A 9,271-nucleotide genomic window follows, 5' to 3' on the forward strand; every position below is an offset into this window, starting at 1 on the left:
CTGGGTGGAGATTGTTCCTTCCATGCATGGAGAGCAGTCATAGCAGCACATTGGTGCTCCTTCTCTTGTGAGCTTGGTGTATCCTAGGAGGCAACTTTTAGTACACCTAGAAAAAGGGGCTTTCTAAACAGAAAAGAAATTATGGAAACATATCGTTTAGTTCAGGGGTCTCCAACCTTGGCAACTTTGAGACTTGTGGACTTCAGAGCAAAGCTGGTTGAGCTTTGCTCTGGGAGCTGGAGTCCACAAGTCTTAAAGTTGCCAAGGTTGGAGTCCCCTGGTTTAGGGAATTTATTTTAAAAGTGGAAGTCAATGCAAAGATGGGTTCATGAACTCAGAAGTTACTTTTAAGATCTTTTCTCAAATATAATGAAAATATTTCTGTTTGGGTGATTTCAGCAGTATATGATCTCAAAGTCCTCTCAATATTCAACAAAGCTCTCCTCTCCAAGCATTTTTAGATTTCTGTTTGTAGACCAGTGAAATGCTATGGACATAGTATACTTAGTTTTCAGCAAGGTATTCAACAAAGTAGACCACAACCTACTTCTTGTAAACTAGAAAAATGTGAGATAGACAGCATCATCACCAGATGGATTTGTAACTGTCTGATAAATCATACTCAGTAAGTAGTACCAGTAATGGTACTACATCTACATGGAAGAAAGTAAACAGTGGGGTACCACAAGGTTCCATCTTAGGCCCAGTACTCTTCAATATCTTCATAAATGACTTAGATGAGGGAATAGAAGCGGAACTCATCAAATTTGCAGATGACACAAAACTGGCAATAATAGCCAACACCTCAGAAAACAAACTCAGCATCCAAAAGGATCTTGGCAGATTTGAACAATGAGCCCTATCCAACAAATGAAATTTAATGCGGAGAAAAGCAAGGTCTTACACTTAGGCAGGAAAACCCAAAGGTACAAATACAGATTAGATTTTGGTCACCACAGTACAAAAAAGATGTTGAGATTTTGGAAAAAGTGCAGAGAAGAGCAACTAAGACAATTAAAGGCCTGGAGACTGAAACAAATGAAGAACGGTTTGCAGGATTTGGGTTTGGCTAGTCTAGAGAAAAGAAGGACTAAGAGGGACATGATAGCAGTATTCCAGTATTTGAGGGTTTGCCACATAGAAGAGGTGGTCAACTTATTTTCCAAAGCACCAGAGGGCAGGACAAGAAGCAACAAATGAAAACTAATCAAGGAGAGAAGCAACCTAGAATTAAGGAGAAAGTTCCTACCAGTGAGAACAATTAACCGGAGGAAGAGCCTGCCTTCAGAAATAGGTGCTTTAAGAGACTGATAGACACTTGTCTGAAATGGTATAGGGTCTCCCGCTTGAGCAGAGGATTGGACTGGAAGATCTCCAAGGTCCCTTCTATTCTGAATTTGTAATTTGAACAAGCACTGAATAAGATCCAGTAGATAAATATAAGGGGACGTGGTGGTTCAGTGGCTAAGACACTGAGATTGTCGATCAAAAAGTTGGCAGTTCAGCAGTTCGAATCCCTAGTACTGCATAACAGGTTGAGCTCCCGTTACTTGTCCCAGCTTCTGCCAATCTAGCAGTTCGAAAGCACATAAAAAAAATGCAAGTAGAAAAATAGGGACCACCTTTGGTGGGAAGGTAACGGCGTTCCATGCACCTTTGGCATTTAGTCATGACCACAGAGATGTCTTCGGACAGCACTGGTTCTTCGGCTTTGAAACGGAGATGAGCACCGCCCCCTAGAGAAGGGAATGACTAGCACATATGTGTGTTGTGTCTCGCTCGCTTTCCCCGCAGCCGGGTCCCTCTTATCTCCTGCCGAACGCTGAGGAATGTCCTGACATGCCTCCAGGCCCCAGCCCTGGCTCCATGCCCAGGCAAACGGAGCAACTAGACCCCTCCCCCTCCCCCACAGCATGTGAGCCTGAGGAATGTGAATTGCCAACAGCTGGAGCCTGGAGAGATCCTCGCTTCTGGAGAATTGATAGGCCGGGTCAGCAAAAGGAAGGAAGGGGCAGGCCTGGATAAGTGCTGAGTCATGGAGCCACACCCCATGGCCTATATAAAGGATCTGCTTTCTGGCAGTCTCTGAGTCAGGCAAAGTCTACCTTGGATTGCTGAAGTCACTTCCTGGTCTCCTGCCTGCCTTGAGAACTCTGATAGGACTTTGGCAGAGCTGCAGAGGCACGCTTGATACGGACTTCCCCGACCTGGCCGTCAGCGGAGGAGTGGGACACTCCATCAAAGTGACACTCCATCAAAGTGACACTCCATCAAAGTGAGAAGACTGATACAAAAGAAGGTGGATACCTAGGAATGGATGAATAAAAGTAATATCCACAAATAGGCAGACCTGGTTACCTGGTTAAACGAAGTTGGCCATACGATGACACTCTCATCGATGGAGAACTTGATATCTGCAGAGACTTCTTCTTTTTCAACATTCCCTATTTTCACCCCAGCAGAAGACTTGTTAGGAAATACTGCCCAGTCCATAATATCAAAGTCAGCAACAGGAATTCCACCCTCAGCCAAATAAACCTCCTCCACAGAAAGATTGTAAATCTGGAAGTTTCTAAGAAAAGGATGGAACTGAAAAAACATGGAGAATCACACTTGCCATGTATTTATTCTCTTTGGAGCCCTAAGCCAGAGGTGAGATATTCAGCTCAGTGCCTCTGTCTATCTGTGGCAGGAAGATTATTCTCTTTCTCACCCCTTTCTTCCCTCCTTCTCTAAATCTCCCTTTCCCTCTCCCATTCTTTCTGTCTCTTTCTCTCTCGTACATAAACACATATGCAGTGGTGGGATTCAGCCAGTTCGCACCACTTCGGGAGAACTGGTTGTTAACTTTCTGAGCAGTTTTGCAAACTGGTTGTTGGAAGAAATCATTAGGGCAGAGAACAGAGTGGTCAATACCTGGAATGCATTGTGGTTTCATCCCCAAATCCCCAAAATTTTAACCTTAGACTGGCTACTATTGACCTCACCCTATTCCTAACAGGTCTGTAAGGGGTGTGCATAAAAACACCAGCGTGCCTACCGTCACTGTCCTAATGTTCCCTTTAACTGTATTCATTTTATGTATTCAATTCATGCTTATACTTATATATATTATCTAATACATACTTGACAAATAAATAAAAATAAAATAAATAAAATAAATAAATAAATAAATAAAATAAACACATATGCAGTGGTGGGATTCAGCCAAGTGGTTTGCACCACTTCGGGAGAACCGGTTGTTAACTTTCTGAAGAGTTTTGCAAACTGGTTGTTGGAAGAAATCATTATGGCAGAGAGCCGGTTGTTAAATTACTTGAGTCCCACCACTGCACATATGCATAAAATTTTTAAGTTCATTATTTTCACCTGCTCTGTTTTATGAAATTTTTAATCATCTCCTTTTAATGACACCATAATCAGGGGTGAAATCCAGCAGGTTCTGGAGAAATCTGGTGAAATCCAACAGGTTCTGGAGAACCAGTAGTGGAAATTTTGAGCAGTTTGGAGAACCGGCAAATATCACCTCTGGCTGGCCCCAGAGTGAGGTGGGAATGGAGATTTTGCAATATCCTTTCCCTGCCACACCCACCAAGCCACACCATGCCCACCAAGCCACGCCCACAGAACCGGTAGTAAAAAACTTTGGATTTCACCACTGTCCATAATCCCCTGCGGGGTGGAGTCTGGACAACTGAATGGAACTGAGTATTTACTGGCCAGATGCCCTTCTTGATGCCAATGCGGAGTTATATTCAGCTGATATATTCTCATCGTGCCCAAAGAGAGAGATATCTGCCTCTACCTAGGATTGAACGCACAGCTTCCTGATTGTGAGGCGAGAGTTCCACCTCTAAGCCACTGCACTACTTGTTTTATGAAATTTTTAATCTCAGGTCCTAAACATGTTTTAACTCCAACAATCTCACCATCTTTCTAAGGTTGTTTCCCCACCTCTTGTGTTGAACTTACAATGTGAGTTCTATCCTAGGTAGAGGCAGATGTAGGGTTTCCTGCTTGGGCCGGGGGTTGGACTAGATGACCTGCAAGCTTCCTTCCATCTCTGTTAATCTGAAAATGGCGTCCCAGCACATCCTTTTAGACTTTTGAAAGGGTATCAAAACTCACTTTTGATAATTGGCTTGTATCCTTGATGTGGGGCAATCACCACTGGAGGTCATTCTTGGGATAAGAAGATTTCATCCCAGTGCTGTCCGTCTCCTTGTTTGTTGTTTTTTAAAATAGTTTTTTTTAAAAAAAAATGTTTTTCTATTTATCTTTCTACTGTTTGTAAGCCACCCAGGGTGGCCTTATTGCTAAGAGGGACGGGATATAAATTTAATCAATAAATAATAAATGAGATTTTAGGGCCTTTTGGAGTTCTGCAACATTTTATCTTCTGTAGTATTTTATGTAACCAACAGTTGGTGGTGGAAAGTGAAAAGGTTGGGAGAAACGACAGAGCTCCAGATTCTAAGATTTAATTTTCAAAGGAGAAAGAAAGACAAAAAGGATCTTGGGAGACTGAAAATGCAGAAGAAAATTGCCAGGTTATGTGACCAGGAAGCAGTAGTGAGAAGCAAGTCAACTGATCTGCTTGGTTTTTTGAAGATGCTGAAGAAAAATCTTAAAATGTACTTATGACGCTGAGGTTGTGAGTAGAGTCCAGTGATATTTCACAAGAAAAGACCTCCACTCCTCTGCTCGCAACAGAATACCTTATGGCACCAGGCTTGAAATTTTGGGCTTGGACAACCTAGAACTGCGCCGCCTTCGCTCTGACCTAAGCATAGTACCTAACATTATCTGCTACAATGTCGTACCTATCAATGAATACTTCAGCTCCATTGACTTAGCTTTTCAGAAAGTTAGGGTCATCTTTATGAACCAGTTGCCAAGCATGTGAAGTTCGATCACATGATCATGGGGCTGCTGCAACGGTCATAACTGTGAAAACTTGTCATAAATCACTTTTTTCAGTGCCGTTACTACATCAGACCGATATTGGAGTTTAAGACAGAATACGATGGTTATTGAGGCATCTGGTACTTATTTATTTCACAACTATGTGAAATCTTCCCCTCTCTCTTGAGACCATGTCTATTCTGACAAGCATCCTGAACCAACATACCCGGTTTGGTCTAGAAGATGCAGTAACAGAATCAGTCTCTTTCTCTCTAAGCCTCCACATCTGGTCAGAAAAAGTATTAGAAACTGACAGTTGTTGTTGGAATTCCCACCATCCAGGGGTGGGCTTCTAACATTTTAGCAAGGACTTCTCTGCCTGGTTGCTGGGTGGGTGTGGCCATGATAGGCATGGCCTAGTCGGCCTCCTGCACTATGGGGGGGTGTTTTTGCCCTCCCCAGGCTCCGGAGGCTTTGTTCAAGCCTCCGGGAGGGCAAAAACGTCCTCCCCAGGCTCTGGAGGCTGGAAATAGGCCTGTTTCCCGAACTTCCAGTAGGCCCTTCCCCCCCACCCACCCCACCTCCCCGAGCCTCCGCACGTACCCTGCATTTACCTGCATCAAAAACGGGCCACATGGGGACTCCTGGAAGGAGCAAAGTGGACAGCCCCAGCCAGGAGTGGGATTTGGGGGTTCTCCGAACTGCACAGAAATTTCGCTAGAGGTTCTCACGAACCCCTGTGAAACCCCAGCAGCCCCACCCCTGCCCCCATCTATTCCTGCTTCCATCTAACATAACATTTAAGAATTGAAAGGAAACCGTTAGTGGAATTTTGTAAATTGAAGTCTTACCTGCCATGGCTGTATTATCTGGGGTGTCTGATGGTCCCCAACACGCATCCTCCTCTTACTCAATTGGTAAGAAGAGGCAGCACTGAGGATCAAGGCCACAACCTGGATTATTGTGGAAATACTGGAGCCATCCTCGGACAGGATTCTTTCCACCAGATCCTGGGGTGGGGTTTCCCAGCTCTCTTTTTCCAGGCACGTATTCCAAGATTTCTTAGACAACAAGGGGCTTGGATAGGAACACTGAAATGCTGCCTCCCCAAAATTCCTCGTAGCAGAGTAATGTGAATTAAAATCATAATATAGTGTCCTTTTCTTTGTCTGAGTGGTGAAGGATAATAAAAGATAGTTATGCTGGAGATTAAGCAATCGGTAAAAAAATCTCACACTTATATCGGACAAAGCTGTGGCAATCCATACTTTTTCCCCAAACAGGATTTCACTAGCCTCAACTTCTCGTATTAGTACTGCTAGTATTAATGTGGCCTGAAAGTTCAAGTGACAAACAAGAGTTTTTACTTTGGCATCGCTAAAATATTGAAGGACATTCTTATTCTTCCCCACTTCAACAACCATGGGTAACCTTTCTGAGAAGGCGACACAGACCCCTTTCCTTAGGGCTGCTGGCATAAAAGTTCTCCTGAACTTTTCCCCACTTTCATTGTCCGGAGCAACGAGGCCGATCCACGTCCATCGGAAATGCAGGAGCAGCTTGACAATCGCCAAGTGAGGAGGTTCTTGCCTTGGGGTCATCCGGTAGAAAAAAGGGAAATGATGTTTCTGCTCTGGAGTGTGGCTGATGACCCCATAATTGATCTAAGACGAGATAGAAAAGATGGTTGGTTGATCGCTTTGCTTTTAAGGACAACAGTAAGTGCTTACATATCAAAGCTCCATGGAAGAGAACTTCCTTCCCTTTGTTCTTGAGTTTGTACCAGGAAATGTCACTTCAGAGTCTGGAATCACTTGCCTGTATTTACAGTCATCGCCTATTAGCAATTTTCTGCCAAAATTACGGGAGGAGAAATATTACATTTTTTTTTCATATCTTCAGCAGTGCAAGAACAAAGGACCAAAAACTATTATAAAAGCAGCTCAGCTACATGTCTCAGGTAATGCCCTGGGGATGATGGAATGATATGTGAACTCAGCAGAAAAACAGAAAAGTGCTATTGCTATTGCTTTTGGGGTGCTATTTGCAGAGTGAAATTAGCTTCAGTATTCATTCATACCTGTGGGATTTTGTAGATGCTCAGCATGGTGGAAATTTGACTAAAGAGATCAGAATCAGTCCCTTCAAGTAGAGGCAACAGATTATTTTGCTTTCCACAACTGTAGTTTGGGACATTCTCCTGCCCTGTAGAAAGCAAATCCATCATCACCTCGTATGTTATCCTTGAATTGAAAAAGTTCTCATAGATGCTGTAGCCCAAGGTGATGTTTGGTAAGAGCTTTGGGTTCTGGTTGACCTCATGAGTGGCAAAGAAGAAGGGCAGGACGTGCCAGAAGCTCATACTCTGTATACTGCAAGATAAGAGATTTTAGTTGGTTTTCATCTCAATGTGGGGTTTTCATCTTCAATTCATAAAATCACATCATTTTTCTTGAAGCTGTTCTTTTATGACATAACTAATCAGTTGGATTGCTGTCTTAGGAGTCTAGTCTGGAAACCGGACAATCCAACAATCTGAAATTAGTTATGAAATGGATCGCCCTCTTGTGTATCTCTAATGCTGTAGCCCAACCATGGTGATGTTTGGGAACAGCTTTGGATTCTGGCTGCTATCATGAAGAGCAAAGGAGAAGAGCAGGACATGCCAGAAGCTCATACTGGGTATACTGCAAGTGAAGAGATTTCAGTTTTTCATGTTCAATTCATTAAGAAAAAACTAGATCACATTTCTGAAGCTGTTCCTTTAAAAACATTTATAAATCATTTGTATTGCTGTCTTATGAAGCTACTGTGGAAAGTTCAGAAATCTACAATCTGAAATCAGTGTTGGAATGCATTAAGTATAAAATAATCTGGTTGGCCTCTTTTTTTTTTTTTTATAAAAAAGTTTTATTTTTACAATCATATCAAATAATTCATCCAATGTACAGTTATATACAATTAGTCGGGCCTGCCCAGTCACCACCCCCCTTTTTAACACTCTTCCCTCTTCTACCTTCTTTTACTTTCCAAACCTTCCTCTCCTTCTCTTATCTATCTCCTCCCTCCACCCTCCACTCCTTCTCCCTCTTCTACCCCTCTTCCTTCCTCTTCTCCTCTTTCCTACCTCCTACTCTCTCTTTTTTCCCTCCCCACCATTCTAAAATGGCAACTGGGCAGACCCGACCCTACATTAATTATATTTATACATCTTCAATAATCCCTGTACATTAACCATCACTCCATCACTAGCCTCAATCCCCCAATTCCCCTCCCCCTTACCCCCCACCCCCCACCCCGACTTCCCAGAACAAAATGCAGGGTATCAAAACTAACAATCATAATCTAAAATAATTCCTAAATTATAATCTCTAGTCTCTCCACACTTAGTCACACTCTCAATTCCCCTCTCCTTCAGAAATATATCTAATACAAATTATTCCTAAATTTACTCATATGCTATTCGATATTTTTTATCTGATACTTATTTTGAATATAATCAATCCACATTTTCCATTCTAAAATATATTTTTCTTGTGTATAGTCTTTCAAGTAAGCAGAGATTTTTGCCATTTCTGCCAGATTTGATACTTTAAGTGTCCATTCTTCAATTGTAGGTAATTCTTCTTTCTTCCAATATTGAGCAATCAAAAGTCTTGCGGCTGTTATTAAGTTCAAAATCAATTTAGTCTCTATAGCTGTACAATCCATAATTATTCCTAGTAAAAAGAACTGCGGGGTAAACTTAATCTTCTTTTACAAAATATTCTGCATGATCCACCATACTTTAATCCAAAATGCTTTAACTTTTTTACAAGTCCACCATATATGATAATAAGTGGCATCTTCACAATCGCATCTCCAACATTTAGCCTGTACATTAGGATACATACATGACAATTTTTTGGGGTCTAAATGCCATCTATAAAACATCTTATAAAAATTTTCTCTCATATTTTGCGCTTGTGTAAATTTAACATTCCTCACCCAAATTCTTTCCCAAGTTTCCAACATTATTGGTTGCTGAAAATTTTGTGCCCACTTAATCATACAATCCTTAACCAATTCAGTCTCTGAGTCTATTTCTACTAATACATTATACAACCTCTTAATATGCTGTTGACCTTGATCTCTCATTTGTTTTAACAAATTATCCTCAATTTGCTTAACACCTATTTTTTGATCTAATTTCCATCTAGCTTGTAATTGTCCATATTGGAACCATGTATAATTTTTCCCTTCTTCCCCCATCTTTTCTCTAGATTTTAATTGTAATTCCCCCTTTTCCATACAAAGAAGTTCTTTATAGGTAACTACCTCCATCTTTTGATATATATTTATATTTTCTATCATGTGTCTCGGGATT

The sequence above is a fragment of the Ahaetulla prasina genome, chromosome 2, assembly GCF_028640845.1.
Source record: "Ahaetulla prasina isolate Xishuangbanna chromosome 2, ASM2864084v1, whole genome shotgun sequence".
Classification (NCBI taxonomy): Eukaryota; Metazoa; Chordata; class Lepidosauria; order Squamata; family Colubridae; genus Ahaetulla; species Ahaetulla prasina.